We start from the raw sequence: 19894 nt of genomic DNA, 5'->3' as shown, positions 1-19894 counted from the left end.
ACAAAACTAAGCGTCCAATCTTCAAGCAATCAGCTTCAGAGATTTAGATGAAGGAAAAAACCAAGAATCAGACGTCCTTCCTCAGAGGTAGTCTCCAAGGTGGAGAGACGACATTTCCACTAGGTCTGCATACCAGATCCTGCGAAGCCATGCAGGGGCTTATAAAATCACTGCCACTCTCACATGAAAATATGAGTAATAACTCGTGGAAAGAGAACAAACAGAGGAAAAAGGTATGCAAGACTTTAAACCAAGAAAAACATCAGAACATCTATCAGGACGGTCTGCGGATCACATGACCATAAACCGTACCTTCAAAACTTGGAGTTGTGTCGAAACGCCCACAGAAGACAACTCCTGAAACCCCCCATGTGAGGGTCTACCTAGAGAACACTTCCGGATGGAAATGCTCACTCCCCGGGATGAATTATCAGTCTGTTTTTAGAAGTCTGACTCCCAATTGTCCACCCCTGGAAAGCAGATGACCGACAGCAAATGTGAGCTTCCTCCCACTATCCAAGTCACCTCCTACATGGCTAAGGAACCCCTAATTCCTCCCTAATGGTTGATATAAACCCTTGAGTGGATATTGTCCATCTGGAACCAAGCTAGGGACAACTGAGGTCAAGTCATCAGAGTATTGCGAATTGCTCTCAACTCTAAGATGTTTAAAGAGGAGAGCAGACACTTCCAAGTCCATAATCCTTAAACAAGACCCGGACAGCTTACCAGCAGGTGGGTATCCGTGGTCACATTACCCAGGAATATCTCCAGAAGCATGCACCCGGAGATAGATACTCGTGAAAAAAATACTACGGAAGAAAGTCTCTTGTCATCAGATCTAAAAGTTCTCCATGTCTTGGAAAATAGCAAAAGGAATGATGTCCATGGAATACCATAAGACCAATTCCCTCCATACACAGGGACACAGAAAAGAGAAGAAATATCAACTGCAGCTAAATCCAAACTCCTAACCTCCTGGTTGCAAGATGGCTAAGCTATCCACCGGCCACTAGAGCTTACTGTTGGCCGGACAGAAGACTGCAGAGTGGGGAAAAGGAATAAATCCTTGATTTTCTGACCTCTGAAAGACATCTCCTAGATAAAGAATCAAATAAGGTCCAAGCATACCGCACCTGGTGTTCCCAGGCAGTCTCCCCCATCCAGGTACTGTCCAGACCTGACCCTGCATAACTTCCGAGATCAAACAAAATTAGGTGCATTCAGGGTATTGTGACTGTAGTCCCAAATAAATTACCCTTGTGGATAGAACAAGGGAACTCTTCTCCAGATTAATTTCCCATCCCCGGAAAAGATCGTGCTAACTCTATTTTAAGAGATTTTGTCCAAACTCACAATGATACGTGAACTATATATTGTCCAGAAAAACACACTTGCAATATCCCAAGGCCTAAAGGTCTGACTGGGATGGCGCAAACTAAGAAAACTAGAGAAGATTCTGATTAAGGAAACAATAAATCTCTCAGGTCTAAGTTCTTTATGAACAGGCCCACTAGAACCAAAGGACAAAGGATACTACTCTGAAGGACAGAATCTGAAATATATGAGGTAAACAACTGTATCCCGTTCCCAAACTGGGACTGGAACTGTCACTCCCAGAGATGTAGACCCTGAATCCAGTTCAAGGAATGCATCTCATCCTTCTTGGATTGCAGATACTCTAGAAAGAGAAAATCTTCCCCTGGGAGGAAAACTTAGATCTGACTCAAAAAGGCATGACCCAAACAAAGTCTCATCCTTAAAAGGAGACACTAGAAGCGTATATTTGGAGAAAACAGAAATAATTGAATCTGCAACTGCAGAACTATAAAGCCTAGGCTATACCACTAAACCAGAGGTAGGCTTCTCAGCTGACCATAGATTTCAGCCACAATGCCTGGCGGCTAGTACAGCAAGTCTAATAAGACATGAACAATTTTAACCTCCAGCTTCTTACCTATGTCAGAAAGAAAACTAGATTATCTCTGCAGAGATCTAAGTTCTCTGATTAAAAGTAGAAAGTTCCCTTCTACTAAAGACACTGTGCATTTCAAGAGAGATAGCGACAGGAAATCCTAAAAAGGACGTGAGACAGGGAGAAATATCCCCAGATTCTCTATAACAATCCTGTGAACATCGCACAGCATGTCTAGAACCCTTCCAGAGAAGAAAGAAAAATATAGAACTGATAAAGTTCACAAAACTCTGAAGGAAAGACAATGATAGGGATCTGTGTCATCCAGTCAGCCAAGACCTCCTGACAATATAAGAGGCTTTGAAGCAAACAACTGAAGGATACCACTTCAGTAACAGATGAATGAATTATACTGTCCAAATCTGAGATTCCAGCCTCAGAAACTACCTGCGAATCCTCCTCACTAACTTGGAAGAAGACAAACCTGCGTAGCAGCATGTGGAGCAGAAACCCTCTTATCTGAGACTTAAAATGTCCTCTTGCCTATTCCCTGAAGTAAAGGAAAACAGACCAAGCCACAGATAGCACAGAAGATACCTGAGCTTGCATCTTCTGTAAGCAAATACACTCATCCAGGAGATTGAGAGGAACAACAGGGCACTGCATGTGACGCCATATAGGCTTGGGACATAAAAGGAGAAAGCTGTGACAGTGCCTTAACAGCAACATCCTTGGAGACATAAAGTTCAAACCAATCTGTACATTTAAAAGCATTTGCGAAATCAGAGGTATAGAAAAAATAAATGTTTAAACCAATTCTTAGTTGAGCAAGCCTGAATCCGAAATTTCACCCTCAGATGCACCAGAAGAATCTTCATCCTCAGACTTCTGAGAGGAAATACTTTGATTAGCCAATTCAGGATCAGAAAGCTTACTTACTGTTTCTTTAAAATGTCCTTTTGCATTTTCCCTGCAACATGGGAAAAAGCAGACAGTGCCTCAGATACCGCAGTAGATACCTGGGCAGCAATATCTTACAAAATAACTCCAGACAGAGCATGAGAGGAAATGCAGGGCCCTGCATGTGCAGATGAATGGGCAACTCACTCTTACAGGAAGTGAAAAAAGTGCCAAAAAACATCACAGAATCAGAACCTCCCTAAAAGGGGCGGTCCTACAGCTGACAAAAAAGCCATTTAAAAAAAAACAAAAAAACAACTTTCTTGTAAAACAGGCTTAAAAACAAACAATAACCCCCCCCCCCCCGTTACTAAAAACGGATCCTCACTGAGCCATCAATAATAAATAAATAACAGTGCCTGCAAAAACTGCCATAAAAACCTGCACCCTGACAGGAATAATAAAAAACGTCCTTGCCGCATTTCAGCTGAATAAGTGACAAATTTTTCCCTGCTACATAGAAAAATAAAACAGGCACTTACCTTAATATTTATCTGTCCGGCAGCAGGACAGCTCACCTGGTTTAAGAGGATGCCATCCCTCACATGGACCTATAGAAATACAGAAAGACTGAGTAAACTTACATCTAAATAGGGCAGCAAAATGTTTTGGGAAAACGCAGTGTGGATTGTACCCCACAAGTTCCCAATTGCTTAAAAGCCACCATTGCCCTACTGAAGAGACTGACACGGGCTAAGGCTAGACCCTTTATAAAGATCAGAGCAAACCTACTTTGCTTTAAAATAAAAAATCTTGATTGTAGATCAGACACCAAAACTTCACCTTCTCCTTGCACCGGAGGCAAAGAGAATGACTGGAGGTTATGGGTAAGGGAAGTGACATATATAGCAGCCTTGCTGTGGTGTTCTTTGCCTCCTCTTGCTGGCCAGGAGTGATATTCCCACTAGTAATTGATGATTCCGTGGACTCACCATATCTTAGGAAATAAATAAAATCCCCAGAGACGGATGGTTCAGTGGGCACCAGATTCCCCGATCCCGAGGAACAGAGCATTCTAAAACATCAATCGGAACATAACTGATGGGCATGTATCACCCGGGCCAATTCATATTCTTCGCAAGACGTAGAGTCTGAATCAGAGACATCCGTCTCCAAGAATCCTCCATAACTGGGACACTGCCACCTCCAGAGAACCAGACACCAGTGGACCAGGATTTCTCCATCGCCACGTGGTCAGGAAAACGGAAATGGAGTCATAAGGTAAACCATGCAGTCCATGCAAAAGTGCGCCTGACCGAAGAGGCTGCGTCAGTAGACATAGGCCGTTATGTTCAAAAATAGCCATGAGCCGAAGGAACACTACACAGTAGCAGACAGAATCACATAACAAACATGATTATAAACCCCCCTGTTCAATAGTCCCCATCAGGAGATATTAACCCTTGATTCCTAGATACAAAAAGGAGCCTCACTGAGACCCTATGTTAATGTTATCCCCGAAAGGTTGTAGCCCCTCTCAGAAAAACAGTTGAAATTACAATATATCCATGATAAAAGTAAAATGAAACGATCTTACCGGAATCTACACTGTGGAACAGGAACACGGCCCTTCAAGTGTGACAGGTAGTAGCGTCGCTTCTGCCATGGACTTGAGAGAAAAAAGCAGGCAGCGAAACTCGTCTACGCTGATTGCTTGTGGAGCTGTTAATATGAGTTGGGGTGGTTTAGCAGAAAGACTCTCCCTGCATATCCGTACTCTAACTTTTATCCAAGCCCTCAATGAGAAACTGACAGGACTACTTTAAACTCCAGTCCCATGCCGAAGAGTACTACCCTCCATAAGAAAACTTCTGACACTTCTCTGCCAACCTTCTGGGACGAAAGGCAAAGAATGACTGGGGGGTGATGATAGTGGGAGGAGTATTTAAGCCTTTGGCTGGGGTGTCTTTGCCTCCTCCTGGTGGCCAGGTTCTGAATTCGCAAAAGTAATAAATGCAGCTGTGGACTCTTTCCATTTTCCCCCCTTACCTCCCAACCTCCCAGGGAGGTTGGGAGGTAAGGGGGGATACTACTATGCAGAAAATATATAATTAAAAAAAAATAATTTATTTTTATACTGGCAGACTTTCTGCCAGTACTTAAGATGAGGGTGAGCTTTGTGGGGTGGGGAGGAAAGAGAGCTGTTTGAGAGGGGTCAGGGAGGGATCAGGGGGTGGGATGTGCCAGGTGGGAGGCTGATCTCTACACTAAAGCTAAAATTAACCCTACAAGCTACTTAATTAATCCCTAACATAATACAAGTGTGGTGCGAAGCGGCATTTAGCGGCCTTCTAATTACCTAAAAGCAATACCAAAGCCATATATGTCTATTATTGCTGAACAAAGAGGATCCCAGAGAAGCATTTACAACCATTTGTGAGATTGATTGCACAAGATGTTTGTAAATCATTTCAGTGAGAAACCTAAAATTGAGAAAAAGTTAACGATTTTTTTTTTAATTGATCGCATTTGGCGATGAAATGGTGGCATGAAATATTTCCTAAAATGGGCCTAGATCAAAACTTTGGGTTGTTTACTAAAAAAAATATATATAGTTTTGATAGGTAAAAAAAAAAAGGCTCTATTTCTGTTTAAAATGTAGTGATGGCAAAAATGCTAAAAATGTCTTTTGGGGAAGTTTTTGTCTGAAGTGCTCGATCCTTAAAGGGACATAAAACCCAATTTTTTTTTCTTTCATGATTTAGATAGAACATAACATTTTAAACAACTTTCTAATTTACTTCTGTTATGAAATTTTCTTAGTTTTCTTGTTCCTTTGTGGAAAAGCAGAAATGTAAGCTCACGAATGTGCACGTGTCTGCAGCACTACATAGCAGCAGTTTTGCAACAGTTTTACGTTAGCAGGGGCACTAGATGGCAGCACTATTTCCTGCTGTGTAGTGCTTCAGGCATGTGCACGCTATCTACTTAGGTATCTCTTCAACAAAGAATAACATGAGAATGAAAAATAATGATAATAGAAGTAAATTGGAAACTTTTTAATAATGATACCCTCTATCTGAATCATGAAAGGAAATTTTTGGTTTTAATGTCCCTTTAAGGGGTTAAATAAATAAAAACATGTAAAATCATATTTATGCAATATTCATTTTTAATAAAGTGTTATACTGTGTATTTACAGTAAATATTTCACATTCAAATGTTTTGCACATACAGGAAAATGTTCAATGTATTTTTAAATATATATATTATAAAAACACCATCAGATAAATATAGAAATATGTATTTATGACTAAATAGAACATATTCTGCTAGGTGCAGAAATTTGGATTGTGAAATATTCATATTTTAAATGTCGGGTTAGCGCGCATGTAGGGTGTTAGTTCCCCACCCCCATTTTTTTTACTCCATTGACTTCCATGGGGGAATAGGCTATCGCATATGCGTGATATTCTAATTGCGCTAGTAGAAAGCCGTTTGTGCGCGTTGGGTTAGCACAAGTGTGAAAACTTTTTACTTTCAACTCATAATACGAGCACAATCTGAAGCGCACAAAAGTTTACTTATAGCGCAATTAGCACTCTAGCGTAAGTGCTAAATAGTGATCCACACGTAATCTGGCCCAAAATCATTATTTGCTATGTTAATCTCAAAATTTTATAATTCAGAAAGAAAATGCATATGAATAACAACAACCAGGGCCTGTATGTTAAATGATACCATATATAAGGGTACAGTGGTGCTAATAGGTGACATCTGTCGGAACAGGGATTGTAGCGTAAAGGAATATGAGTAGCTTAGGTAAAAACAAACGGCTAGATTACAAGTTGTGCGTTAGGGTTAAAAAGCAGCGTTAAGAGGTCCCAACGCTGCTTTTTAACGCCCGCTGGTATTACGAGTCTTGCAGGTACAGGTGTACCGCTCACTTTTTTGGCCAGACTCGGAAATACCGCAAATCCACTTCCGTCAATTGCGTATCCTCTTTTTTCAATGGGACTTGCATAGCGCCGGTATTACGAGTCTGCCAAAAAGTGAGCGGTAGATCTTCTCCTGTCAAGCCTGATACCGCATTTTAAAGTCAGTACTTAAGAGTTTTACACTACAACGCCGTAGCATAAAACTCTTAACTAAAGTGCTAAAAAGTACACTAACACCCATAAACTACCTATTAACCACTAAACCGAGGCCCCCCACATCGCAAACACTATAATAAATTTTTTAACCCCTAATCTGCCGACCCCGACATCGCCGCCACTATAATAAAAATATTAACCCCTAAACCGACACACTCCGGCATTGCAAACACAATTTAAATATTATTAACCCCTAATCTGCCAGCCCTGACATCGCCGACACCTACCTACATTTATTAACCCCTAATCTGCCGCCCCCAATGTTGCTGCCACTATAATTAAGTTATTAACCCCTAAACCTAAATCTAACCCTAACCCCCCCAACTTAAATATAATTACAATAAATCTAAATAAAATTACTACAATTAACTAAATAATTCCTATTTAAAACTAAATACTTACCTGTAAACTAAACCCTAAGATAGCTACAATATAACTAATAGTTACATTGTAGCTATCTTACGCCTAGATTTAGAGTTCTGTGGCCAAAGGGGTGCGTTAGCTACGCTGGCTTTTTTCTGGCCGCACCTTTTAAATACCGCTGGTATTTAGAGTTCACAGAAGGGCTGCGTTAGGCTCCAAAAAAGGAGCGTATAGCATATTTACCGCAACTTCAACTCTCAATACCAGCGGTGCTTACGGACGCGGCCAGCTTCAAAAACGTGCTCGTGCACGATTTCCCCCATAGAAAACAATGGGGCAGTTTGAGCTGAAAAAAAACCTAACACCTGCAAAAAAGCCGTGTTCAGCTCCTAACGCAGCCCCATTGTTTTCTATGGGGAAACACTTCCTACGTCTGCACCTAACACTCTAACATGTACCCCGAGTCTAAACACCCCTAACCTTACACTTATTAACCCCTAATCTGCCGCCCCCGCTATCGCTGACCCCTGCATATTATTTTTAACCCCTAATCTGCCGCTCCGTTCACCCCCGCCACCTACATTATCCCTATGTACCCCTAATCTGCTGCCCTAACATCGCCGACCCCTATATTATATTTATTAACCCCTAATCTGCCGCCCCCAACGTCGCCTCCACCTAACTACACTTATTAACCCCTAATCTGCTGACCGGACCTGAGCGCTACTATAATAAATGTATTAACCCCTAATCCGCCTCACTCCCGCCTCAATAACCCTATAATAAATAGTATTAACCCCTAATCTGCCTTCCCTAACATTGCCGACACCTAACTTCAAGTATTAACCCCTAATCTGCCGACAGGAGCTCACCGCTACTCTAATAAATTTATTAACCCTAAAGCTAAGTCTAACTTTAACCCTAAATAAAATACCTACAATTACCTACAATTAAACCTAACACTACACTATCAATACATTAATTAAATACAATACCTACAAATAACTACAATTAAATAAACTAACTAAAGTACAAAAAATAAAAAAGAACTAAGTTACAAAAAATAAAAAAATATTTACAAACATTAGAAAAATATTACAACAATTTTAAACTAATTACACCTACTCTAAGCTCCCTAATGAAATTACAAAGCCCCCCAAAATAAAAAAAATGCCCTACCCTATTCTAAATTACAAAAGTTCAAAGCTCTTTTAACTTATCAGCCCTGAACAGGGCCCTTTGCGGGGCATGCCCCAAGAAATTCAGCTCTTTTGCCTGTAAAAAAACACATACAATACCCCCCCCAACATTACAACTCAACACCCACATACCCCTACTCTAACCCAAACCCCCCTTAAATAAACCTAACACTAAGGCCCTGAAGATCTTCCTACCTTATCTTCACTTCACCGGGTATCACCGATCGGTTCTGGCTCCAAAATCTTCATCCAACCCAAGCGGGGGCTGGCGATCCATAATCCTGCGGCTGAAGAGGTCCAGAAGAGGCTCCAAAGTCTTCATCCTATCCGGAAAGAAGAGGCGATCCAGACCAGCAACAATCTTGATCCAAGCGGCATCTTCTATCTTCATCCGATGAGGAACGGCTCCATCGTGAAGACCTCCAGCGCGGATCAATCTTCTTCCGATGACGTCCAACTGAAGAATGACGCTTCCTTTAAGGGACGTCATCCAAGATGGCGTCCCTCTAATTCCAATTGGCTGATAGGATTCTATCAGCCAATCGGAATTAAGGTAGGAAAATTCTGATTGGCTGATGGACAATTAGATTGATCTCGCATTCTATTGGCTGATCGGAACAGCCAATAGAATGCGAGCTCAATCTGATTGGCTGATCGGATCAGCCAATCGGATTGAACTTGATTCTGATTGGCTGATTCCATCAGCCAATCAGAATTTTCCTACCTTAATTCCGATTGGCTGATAGAATCCTATCAGCCAATCGGAATTCGAGGGACGCCATCTTGGATGACGTCCCTTAAAGGAACAGTCATTCTTCAGTTGGACGTCGTCGGAAGAAGATTGATCCGCGCTGGAGGTCTTCACGATGGAGCCGTTCCTCATCGGATTAAGATAGAAGATGCCGCTTGGATCAAGATGGTTGCCGGTCTGGATCGCCTCTTCTTCCTGGATAGGATGAAGACTTTGGAGCCTCTTCTGGACCTCTTCAGCCGCAGGATTATGGATCGCCAGCCCCTGCTTGGGTTGGATGAAGATTTTGGAGCCAGGACCGATCAGTGATACCCGGTGAGGTGAAGATAAGGTAGGAAGATCTTCAGGGCCTTAGTGTTAGGTTTATTTAAGGGGGGTTTGGGTTAGATTAGGGGTATGTGGGTGGTGGGTTGTAATGTTGGGGGGGTATTGTATGTGTTTTTTTACAGGCAAAAGAACTGAATTTCTTGGGGCATGCCCCGCAAAGGGCCCTGTTCAGGGCTGGTAAGGTAAAAGAGCTTTGAACTTTTGTAATTTAGAATAGGGTAGGGCATTTTTTTATTTTGGGGGGCTTTGTAATTTCATTATGGGGCTTAGAGTAGGTGTAATTAGTTTAAAATTGTTGTAATATTTTTCTAATGTTTGTAAATATTTTTTTATTTTTTGTAACTTAGTTCTTTTTTATTTTTTGTACTTTAGTTAGTTTATTTAATTGTAGTTATTTGTAGGTATTGTATTTAATTAATGTATTGATAGTGTAGTGTTAGGTTTAATTGTAGGTAATTGTAGGTATTTTATTTAATTTATTTATTGATAGTGTAGTGTTAGGTTTAATTGTAACTTAGGTTAGGATTTATTTTACAGGTAATTTTGTAATTATTTTAACTATTTTAGCTATTAAATAGTTCTTAACTATTTAATAGCTATTGTACCTGGTTAAAATAAATACAAAGTTACCTGTAAAATAAATATAAATCCTAAAATAGCTATAATATAATTATAATTTATATTGTAGGTATATTTGGGTTTATTTTACAGGTAAGTATTTAGCTTTAAATAGGAATAATTTATTTAATAAGAGTTAATTTATTTTGTTAGATTTAAATTATATTTAACTTAGGGGGGTGTTAGGGTTAGGGTTAGACTTAGCTTTAGGGGTTAATCCATTTATTACAATAGCGGCGAGATTCGGTCGGCAGATTAGGGGTTAATAATTGAAGTTAGGTGTCGGCGATGTTAGGGAGGGCAGATTAGGGGTTAATACTATTTATTATAGGGTTATTGAGGCGGGAGTGAGGCGGATTAGGGGTTAATAACTTTATTATAGTAGCGGTGCGGTCCACTCGGCAGATTAGGGGTTAATAAGTGTAGACAGGTGGAGGCGACATTGAGGGGGGCAGATTAGGGGTTAATAAATATAATATAGGGGTCGGCGGTGTTAGGGGCAGCAGATTAGGGGTACATAAGTATAACGTAGGTGGCGGTCGGCAGATTAGGGGTTAAAAAAATGTAATCGAGTGGCGGCGATGTGGGGGGACCTCGGTTTAGGGGTACATAGGTAGTTTATGGGTGTTAGTGTACTTTAGAGCACAGTAGTTAAGAGCTTTATAAACCGGCGTTAGCCCAGAAAGCTCTTAACTACTGACTTTTTTCTGCGGCTGGAGTTTTGTCGTTAGATTTCTAACGCTCACTTCAGCCACGACTCTAAATACCGGAGTTAGAAAGATCCCATTGAAAAGATAGGATACGCAATTGACGTAAGGGGATCTGCGGTATGGAAAAGTCGCGGCTGAAAAGTGAGCATTAGACCCTTTAATGACTGACTCCAAATACCAGAGGGCGGTAAAAACCAGCGTTAGGAGCCTCTAACGCCCAACTCTAAATCTAGGCCTTAGGGTTTATTTTTATTTTACAGGCAACTTTGTATTTATTTTAACTAGGTAGAATAGTTATTAACTATTTAATAACTATTTAATAACTACCTAGTTAAAATAAAGACAAATTTACCTGTAAAATAAAACCTAACCTAAGTTACAATTACACCTAAAACTACACTATAATTAAATAAATTACCTAAACTAAATACAATTAATTACAATTTAAAATTTTTTCTAAAGTACGAAAAAAACCCCAGAAAATAATAAAATAATTACAAGATTTTTAAACTAATTACACGTACTCTAATCCCCCTAACAAAATAAAAAAGCCCCCCAAAATAAAAAAAGCCCTACCCTACCCTAAATTACAAATAGCCCTTAAAAGGGCCTTTTGCGGGGCATTGCCCCAAAGTAATCAGCTCTTTTACCTGTAAAAAAATTACAAATACCCCCCCAACATTAAAACCCACCACCCACACAACCAACCCTACTCTAAAACCCACTCAATCTCCCCTTAAAAAACCTAACACTAACGCCTTGAAGATCACCCTACCGTGAGACGTCTTCACCCAACCGGGCAGAAGTGGTCCTCCAGAAGGGCAGAAGTCTTCATCCAAGCCGGGCAGAAGAGGTCCTCCAGACGGGCAGAAGTCTTCATCCAGACGGCATCTTCTATCTTCATCCATCCGGCGTGGAGCGGCTCCATCTTCAAGACATCCGACGCAGAGCATCCTTCTCGGACGATGACTAAAGACGAATGAAGGTTCCTTTAAGTGACGTCATCCAAGATGGCGTCCCTTCAATTCCGATTGGCTGATAGAATTCTATCAGCCAATCTGAATTAAGGTAGGAAAAATCCTATTGGCTGATGCAATCAGCCAATAGGATTGAAGTTCAATCCTATTGGCTGATTAATAGGATTATTAAGTTAGGGGGGTTAGGGTTAGACTTAGATTTAGGGGTTAATAACTTTATTATAGTGGTGGCGACATTGGGGGCAGCAGATTAGGGGTTAATAAATGTAGTTAGGTTGCGGCGTCATTGGGGAAGGCAGATTAGGGGTTAATATAATGTAGGGATTCAGCGATGTTGGGGGCAGCGGATTAGGGGTTCATAAGTATAATGTAGGTGGCGGCGGTGTCCGGAGCGGCAGATTAGGGGTTAATAATATAATGCAGGTGTCGGCGATGTCGGGAGCGGCAGATTAGGGGTTAATAAGTGTAAGATTAGGGGTGTGTAGACATAAAAAGTATTTCCCCATATTAATCAATGGGGCTGCGTTAAAAGCTGAACGCTGCTTTTTTGCAGGTGTTAGGTTTTTTTCAGCCGGCTCTCCCCCATTGATTCCTATGGGGAAATCGTGCACGTTTTACCTGCTCACCGCTACCGTAAGCAGCGCTGGTATTGAGCTTAGATGTGGAGCTAAATTTTGCTCTTCGCTCACTTTTTTGCGGTTAACGCTGGGTTTCTAAAAAACGGTAATACCAGCGTTGTCTGCAAGTGAGCGGTGAGCATAAACTGCTCGTTAGCACCGCACCCCTGTTAACGCAAAACTCGTAATCTAGGTGAAAGATTTTGACGGCAGATAAGAACCAAAGGCCCAACAAATCTGCCCAATATTTCCTAAAAGTATAAACTTATCTAGTTTGTATGATAGCCTTATGCTTATTCCAGGTGTAATCTCTTGCTTCTTCTGTAAAAATGTTTGTTTCAGTGAGACAGCAAGGCAGGCTCGGTTACAAGCAAATAACTGTACAGAGTGATGGTGTGAATGGAATGTTAGAGAATAGACAAGGGTTATATTGGCAGAATGGGTTAACTTAAACAGATAGTATCACACACAAATGTACAGAAGAAGACTAATCTTAACTATGCGTTTAAAAGATGACATCACAAAATGCACATCCAAAATAGGAAAGATATATCTACCACAGTCTATCTCTAAGAGTAATCACTTATAAAATTTCAAAATTATGCAAAGAGGACCAAGTAACCACCTTAAAAATGTGTTCTATGAAAGCCACATTACGAAAAGCCTAAGAAGTCGCAACTGCTCTAGTGGAACGAACTGTAGTGAGCTCAGGGGGATTCTTCCATGCAACCAGTTATGCCTTACCAAATAAGGCCTTAAACCAAAAGGTAACTTCTGTAGCTTTAACACCCTTGTGAGGTCCAGAACACATGGACAATCGAGAAAAAATTCTAAAATATTTCACGGCTTCAATACAATTTTAGGGGTTTTAAAACATCCAAGTTGTTTAGAAGTCGCTCCTTAAAAATCTTAGAAGCTGGACATAAGGAAGGAACCACACTTTCTTGGTTGATAGTATCTGTAGATACCACCTTGGGAAGAATTGAATAGCTAGTTCTATAGCCTTATCCTCACGGAAAGTCAGAAAAGGAGGCTTGCAAGATAAAGCCCTAAGCTCAAAAACATAAATTATGCTTACCTGATAATTTTCTTTTCTTCTGATGGAAAGAGTCCACAGCTGCATTCATTACTTTTGGGAAATAAGAACCTGGCCACCAGGAAGAGGCAAAGACACCCCAGCCAAAGGATTAATACTCCTCCCACTCCCCTCATCCCCCAGTCATTCTGCCGAGGAACAAGGAACAGCAGAAGAAATATCAGGGTGACAGGTGCCAGAAGAATAAAAGGACGCCACACATAAATTACGGGTGGGGAGCTGTGGACTCTTTCCATCAGAATAAAAGGAAATTATCAGGTAAGCATAATTTATGTTTTTCTTCTTAAATGGAAAGAGTCCACAGCTGCATTCATTACTTTTGGGAAAACAATACCCAAGCTATAGAGGACACTGAATGCCAAGATGGGAGGGTACAATAGGCGGCCTATACTGAGGGCACCAGGCCTGAACCTCTACCCAATAAAAAACCTTGCTTCGTCCAAAGCAGAGAACATTTTGAAGGAAAAACCTCAAGGACACTGACGCAGCTAGTCCAGAAGCCAACTAGAGACCATAAAACGGACTTGACTGAGCTAACAGTCGTCCAGGAGACACCGTCACCCAACAGACAGTCCCCAACAAAGTCACCCCCCACTAATGAAGGGAACATCAGCCAAAACCCCCAAGGGGACAAGGCAAGGAAAACCGAGGAAACCGAAATGTCCCCTCAAAAAAGAACACCTCCAATAGTGAGCCCAATTCACAAAGTTCCAAAGGGGCCCAAACAGGAAAGAAGGCCACGCCTAAATCAGCGAAACCCGGGCACAGAGACAGAAAAGACTTCTCTCCAACATCCTGCAAGTACTGAATGCAACCAAAAAAAGGCAAAGTCCTCCAGGCGCCGGAACAGGGAATACCAAAGTATTCAAACACAAAAAAAAATGTTGAGGAGACCCAGTCGGAAACCCCAAGTTGAAGAACCCAGAGTCCATAAAGGGACGACACAGAGGGTACTTGCGAGGAGAAAGAAGCAGTCAAGCAGAAAGCAAACTGCAAAAGCAGCCCTCAGACAGAGGGCACGCTCCAGGCAACCTAAGCTGCCAGAGCCACACACAGGTCACTAAAAAAGAGGACACAAAACCTCAATCGAGGCCCCCCGAGAAGGAGAGTATACCTTCAGGGCCCGAAGGAAGAGTAAACTCCCTCCTAAAAGCAGAGGAGCAAGTTGAAAAGGAAATCCATATCCTAGCAGACTGAGCTAACAAGATAGACTCAAGTCCGCACATCCAGAGGAGACTGTGACCTGAACGCAGCTCCTTAGACTGCTCAGCCATCTTGAACTGCAGACCCCCACTCAGCTGGACCAACCCAGCCACAGGGATCCCTAACCAGGGAACTGGTACAGGAACGAGCGTAAGGATAGCACAGCCATCCCCACAGAGTACAGGTACAACCCGACTCCGAAACAAACGACATGACCACAGACCTAAGGATCTAACAAAAAAAGACCCCACAAGTCTGACTTGGAGCCAGCAAGACCCCAGGGGGAACCCATCCCCCCTTTCCACCTCCCAACCAGGAGAAACCCCAAGAAAGGACTCCATCTCCATAGGGAGGAGAATATCAACTAAGGAAAAGGGATGAGGCCAGAAAGGCAACAACTGTCCTCAAGGCCCGAAGCCACTGGCAAATGGGAAGATAAATCCCCTACACGAATGTCCTAGAAAATACCCCGACCAGCCCTGAGATCCAAGACTCCAAAACAACCCAAGACTGGGTCAGGAAAAAGGCCCGAAGCCTCAGCAATCGGAAGTCTCAGGAAGAAAAACAGGTCTGGGCACCTAATAGTTCAGGCAACCTTGCCCTAGAACTTAAGGCCCCACCTGGCCAAAAAGCTAGACACCAGGGATATGAATAGATATCCAGAGAATCCGGATAGTTAAAAGAACTCAAAAGCTACGACCAAAGGAAGGAACCACCCCTAGCTAAGTCCAACGCTCCAAGGAGCAAGGCTAGAAGTCCTATGAAGAGACTTCTCAAGGCCTCAGGACAACATAAGGGCTACCTCGAGGTCCAAAGAAAAACCCTTCTAGCAGGGCTAGTCTCCCCATCACCTCCACACCAGCAGAGGACACAGGAAAGAGACAGGCGCAAAGCCTTCCCAGCTTCGGGAAACCCCAAGCTAAACAAAGTCCCCACAGGGATCAACCATTACCCGGAATACAGATCCCTAAATGGAGATCCAACTAACCCTAGGACAATGGAAGCAGACCCAAAGGTCTCATCACTCAAACAGACAGTACATGTCAAGAGTAAAAGCTGTATCTAGATACACTATAAATAGCATATGCACACACTTGGAAGGTGCCAAAAGCTGCATTGGTGTCAAACTGAAAACCCTCCGCAGGCTAGACAGCCTGATCTGATACAAGCTGTTGGATCAGGTCCACAAGGGCCCAGAGGCCTAAAAACGAAGGCCAAACTGCTCAAACTGCGGGCATGGGGCACTAAGCCCTCCAACCCTCCACCGCATGGGGAAGGAAACACTATGTTCTGAAAATATCAGATCTCAGAGAGTGACGCAGCGGAAAAAACCTCCCCTGACCCAGTCATCTATGACTGAAGGCTACAAGGACTTAAAGAATCCTATCCGCCCTACTGACCAACAGGTCCTCTCTAATGCACTCGGTGCTTCTACCGTACCAGCCGAGCAGTAAAGTGCCACGTGTCTGAAAAGCCACAAAACCAAACAAACCCAACAGGACCCGGAGGTTAAGGCCCAAAAAGACACAGACCTGCCCGCAGGACCAGCCAAACGGAGCCCTATCTTTAAAAAAACTGGGAAAGATCTCAAACAAATGACATTTAGGAGATTACCTCATCTCCACATGTCTGAGATGCACAATTCGAATTAGCAGACTGAAAATCCCTGTATCGGGTAACGATAGAGTCATTCAATAAATGAAAAACATGTCTGAGCAATACGCGAAGGCGAGCAATCCTGTAATGAAAGGCACAACACTCAGGGACAGTTACACATGCAGGGAACTGTAGAGGCCCTCCCCAAGGGCGGAAGGCCTGGGACAATAGGGCACGAGCACATTCTCAAATAAACATCTGGACTCTGCAGACAAACAATCGCCATCATTATGTGGAAGCGAAAACGTGCTGCAACCTCTGGGGGGAACACGCCACCCTGCATGGAGGAATCAGAAACTGGGTTACCCGCATGTGTAGAAGTATGAATTGGTAGGGAACTCACCTCTCGGAGGACCCCCAGAGGCGGATGGCTCAGCTGTCCCTTGATTCCCAGAGCCCGAGGAACCAGGCACTCTAAAATGGCATACGGATTCATCACCGGGCACAGAATCTGAAATCAAAATAGCCTCAGAATCCTCTGTAACTGAATCTGAAATTAGCACATTCTCAGCATCAGAATCCTCCATAACTGGATAGAGGAAATATAAATATGGACTAAAATAGTAAAACAGAAATGACTCCTGGCACCCACAATGGCTGGTGCACTCACCACCTCCTATGACCAGACCCCTGCTGACTAGAAGATTTCCTTCGCCACACGGTCGGGAATGCAGAAATGGAAAACGGAACGTAATAACGCCCAAACACAAGGTGAACCATACAGTCCAAAAAAGCACGCCCAACCAAAAAGGCTGCTTCACTTCCAAAGGCCTCAAAGTTCCAAACCACGAGCCCAAAAACATCACACATAAGCAGGTTGAATTAAGTAACAAACATGATTATAAACCTCCCTGTTCAATAACCCCCCTCAGGAGATATTAACCCTTGATTCCAAGATACTAAAAGAGACTCACTGAGACCCTTATGATACTATTTAGACCCGCAAGGTGGTAGTCTCTCGGGAAAACATTCACATTACAGTACATTGATGAATAAAGTAAAATGAAACAATCTTACTGGAATCTACGTTGTGGAACAGGAACACGGCCTTTCAAGTGTGATGGATAGCAGCATCACCTCCGCCATGGACTTGAGAGAAGAAAGCAGGCAGTGGAGCGAAGTTCGACAACGCCAATTGCTTGAGGAGCTGATAACATGAGTCGGGATGGTTATGCAGAAAGACTCTCCCTGCATCTCCGGACTCTAACTTTCATCCAAGCCCTCACTGAGAGACTGACAGGACTACTTAAAACTCCTGTCCCATGCTGAAGAGTACAACCATCCATAAGAGACAAAAAAACAAAAATTAAAAATTCTGACACGTCTCTGCCAACCCCCTGGGACGAATGGCAAAGAATGACTGGGGGGTGAGGGGAGTGGGAGGAGTATGTAAGCCTTTGGCTGGGGTGTCTTTGCCTCCTCCTGGTGGCCAGGTTCTAATTTCCCAAAAGTAATGAATGCAGCTGTGGACTCTTTCCATTTAAGAAGAAAAAACTCTTCTGGCTTAAGAAATGTCCAAAGAATAAAAATAAAGAACCTTCCAGGATAAAAGTTGAAGATTTAAACCATGTAGGAGTTCAAATGAAGGGCCTTGAAGGAACCTCAAAATCAGATTAAGATTCCATGGAGATGTGATCCCCATGCGATCCTACTCAGAAGATTTGAACAGGACGATGTATCCTCACAGATGCAAACCATGAACCCTGCAGCAGCTTTATTGAACTCTCACACACACCTTCATATAGCCCCACAGCTTACTATGTGGGACCCTGGTGGTTCATTTTTGTTAACCATAACCAAGTTCATAACCAAGTTCCCACTGTACTGGGACCTTGATAGCTTGTTTTATGAGAGCATGTCAAAGAGCTACCTGCTTTCTCAGCGAATAGGAGTAGTGTAACTATTTGGTCATTTAACGTCTCGACTATGCTCCCAGTTTCTCATATACAGCCTGCTGAGCTTGAATATATTGACTTTAAGCCCCCATTAAGCACCCTACCTTGATGCATCTTTAACTGAGAGTCTGATATACTTTTGCCATTATATGTGAATATGTAACTTGTTAATCTATAGTTAACTCTATTACTTGTTCCCAATAATATTGTAGTTTTGCATTAACTGTAGTGTTCACTTTTGAGTATTTTTTTTTTTTAAATGTGTACTACACATTGCAAGCCTCACACTTTGATGTTGTGGCCTTTACTAAGCTGTGATGCATAACTTTCCTTATATGTATCAGCTTTGCGCCTTGCGCATGCTGGACCTGCTTTATTGTTAATGTTCTGATCTGTATGATCTTTCTGCACACAATATTTTCACTATGCTGTACTAAATATATATTTAAGTGACCAGGTAAATGTTACTACTGTAGTTTATGCTGCGCAGACTAATAACTGGTTTTGTTACTTATGTTGCATGTGGGTGCTAGTTTTATTTATATGACAGATTGTCATATAAATAGTACAAGATTTCTTATCTTTTGTTTTAACTGCTAGAATGGGGATTCTAGGTCTCTAACTTATAAAATGCTTTGCTGGGTTTACACCTCACCTTTACACCTCATAGTATCTATCCTAGCTAGATTCTAGGTATTTTGAGTAACAACTTTATTGTTCTCCACTTTGCTGTTATAGCTCGCCCTATGTTTTAACATATTATTTACTCTGGCGAAAGACATCCCCTTACTATTGCTCACTAAATACATAGTCCTCTGTTTTTAGTCACAATGTAGATATTAGACCCATTGTATCCTTTTTGACCTACAATGCAGCAGTAAAGCAACCTTAATATCTTTCTTAAGGAATTGCACCATGTGGCCTACCCTCTCTGGTTAATACACTAATAGATTTGCTCTTTATATATACTTTGTGAGTAATTCTCCTAGATTGATGCTAAGTTTCCTTTAGTAAGTTTTATGTTACTACCAATTTTTAACCGAAAGGCAGGTGCTTGTGCCAAATTTATTTGTGTCTTTCTTAATATTTTTAGTTATTTACTTAAAAAAGAAGTTTACTACACAAGGTCCAAGAGTGGCCTTTCTTATCTCCGAGCACCTTCTTTAACTTCCATTAGTCTCTAGGTTCTTAAGGTCCAAGAATGGCCTACTGTGAAATTCAGAGGGTCTAAATTCCAGTTGGCATGATATTTCATTATTGCCTATAGAAAATATTTATATTAGCTTATTGTCGGGTAGATTACGAGTTTTGCGCTAAAAAGGGTGCGAAACTAACGCCAAAAAAGTCGCGTTATTTCACTCCCCATAGTGCTGCCATTACTAGTTACTGGAAAGCCTCCTTGTGCGTGCAATATGGTGGCATTAAGCTCCATACCGCACAAAAGCCAAGGGCTGCTTTGATGTGCTCGTGCACGATTTCCCCCGTAGACATCAATGGGGAGAGAGTATTAGAA

Source organism: Bombina bombina, chromosome 2, assembly GCF_027579735.1.
Source record: "Bombina bombina isolate aBomBom1 chromosome 2, aBomBom1.pri, whole genome shotgun sequence".
Taxonomy (NCBI): Eukaryota; Metazoa; Chordata; class Amphibia; order Anura; family Bombinatoridae; genus Bombina; species Bombina bombina.
This window is presented reverse-complemented; position numbering follows the sequence as displayed.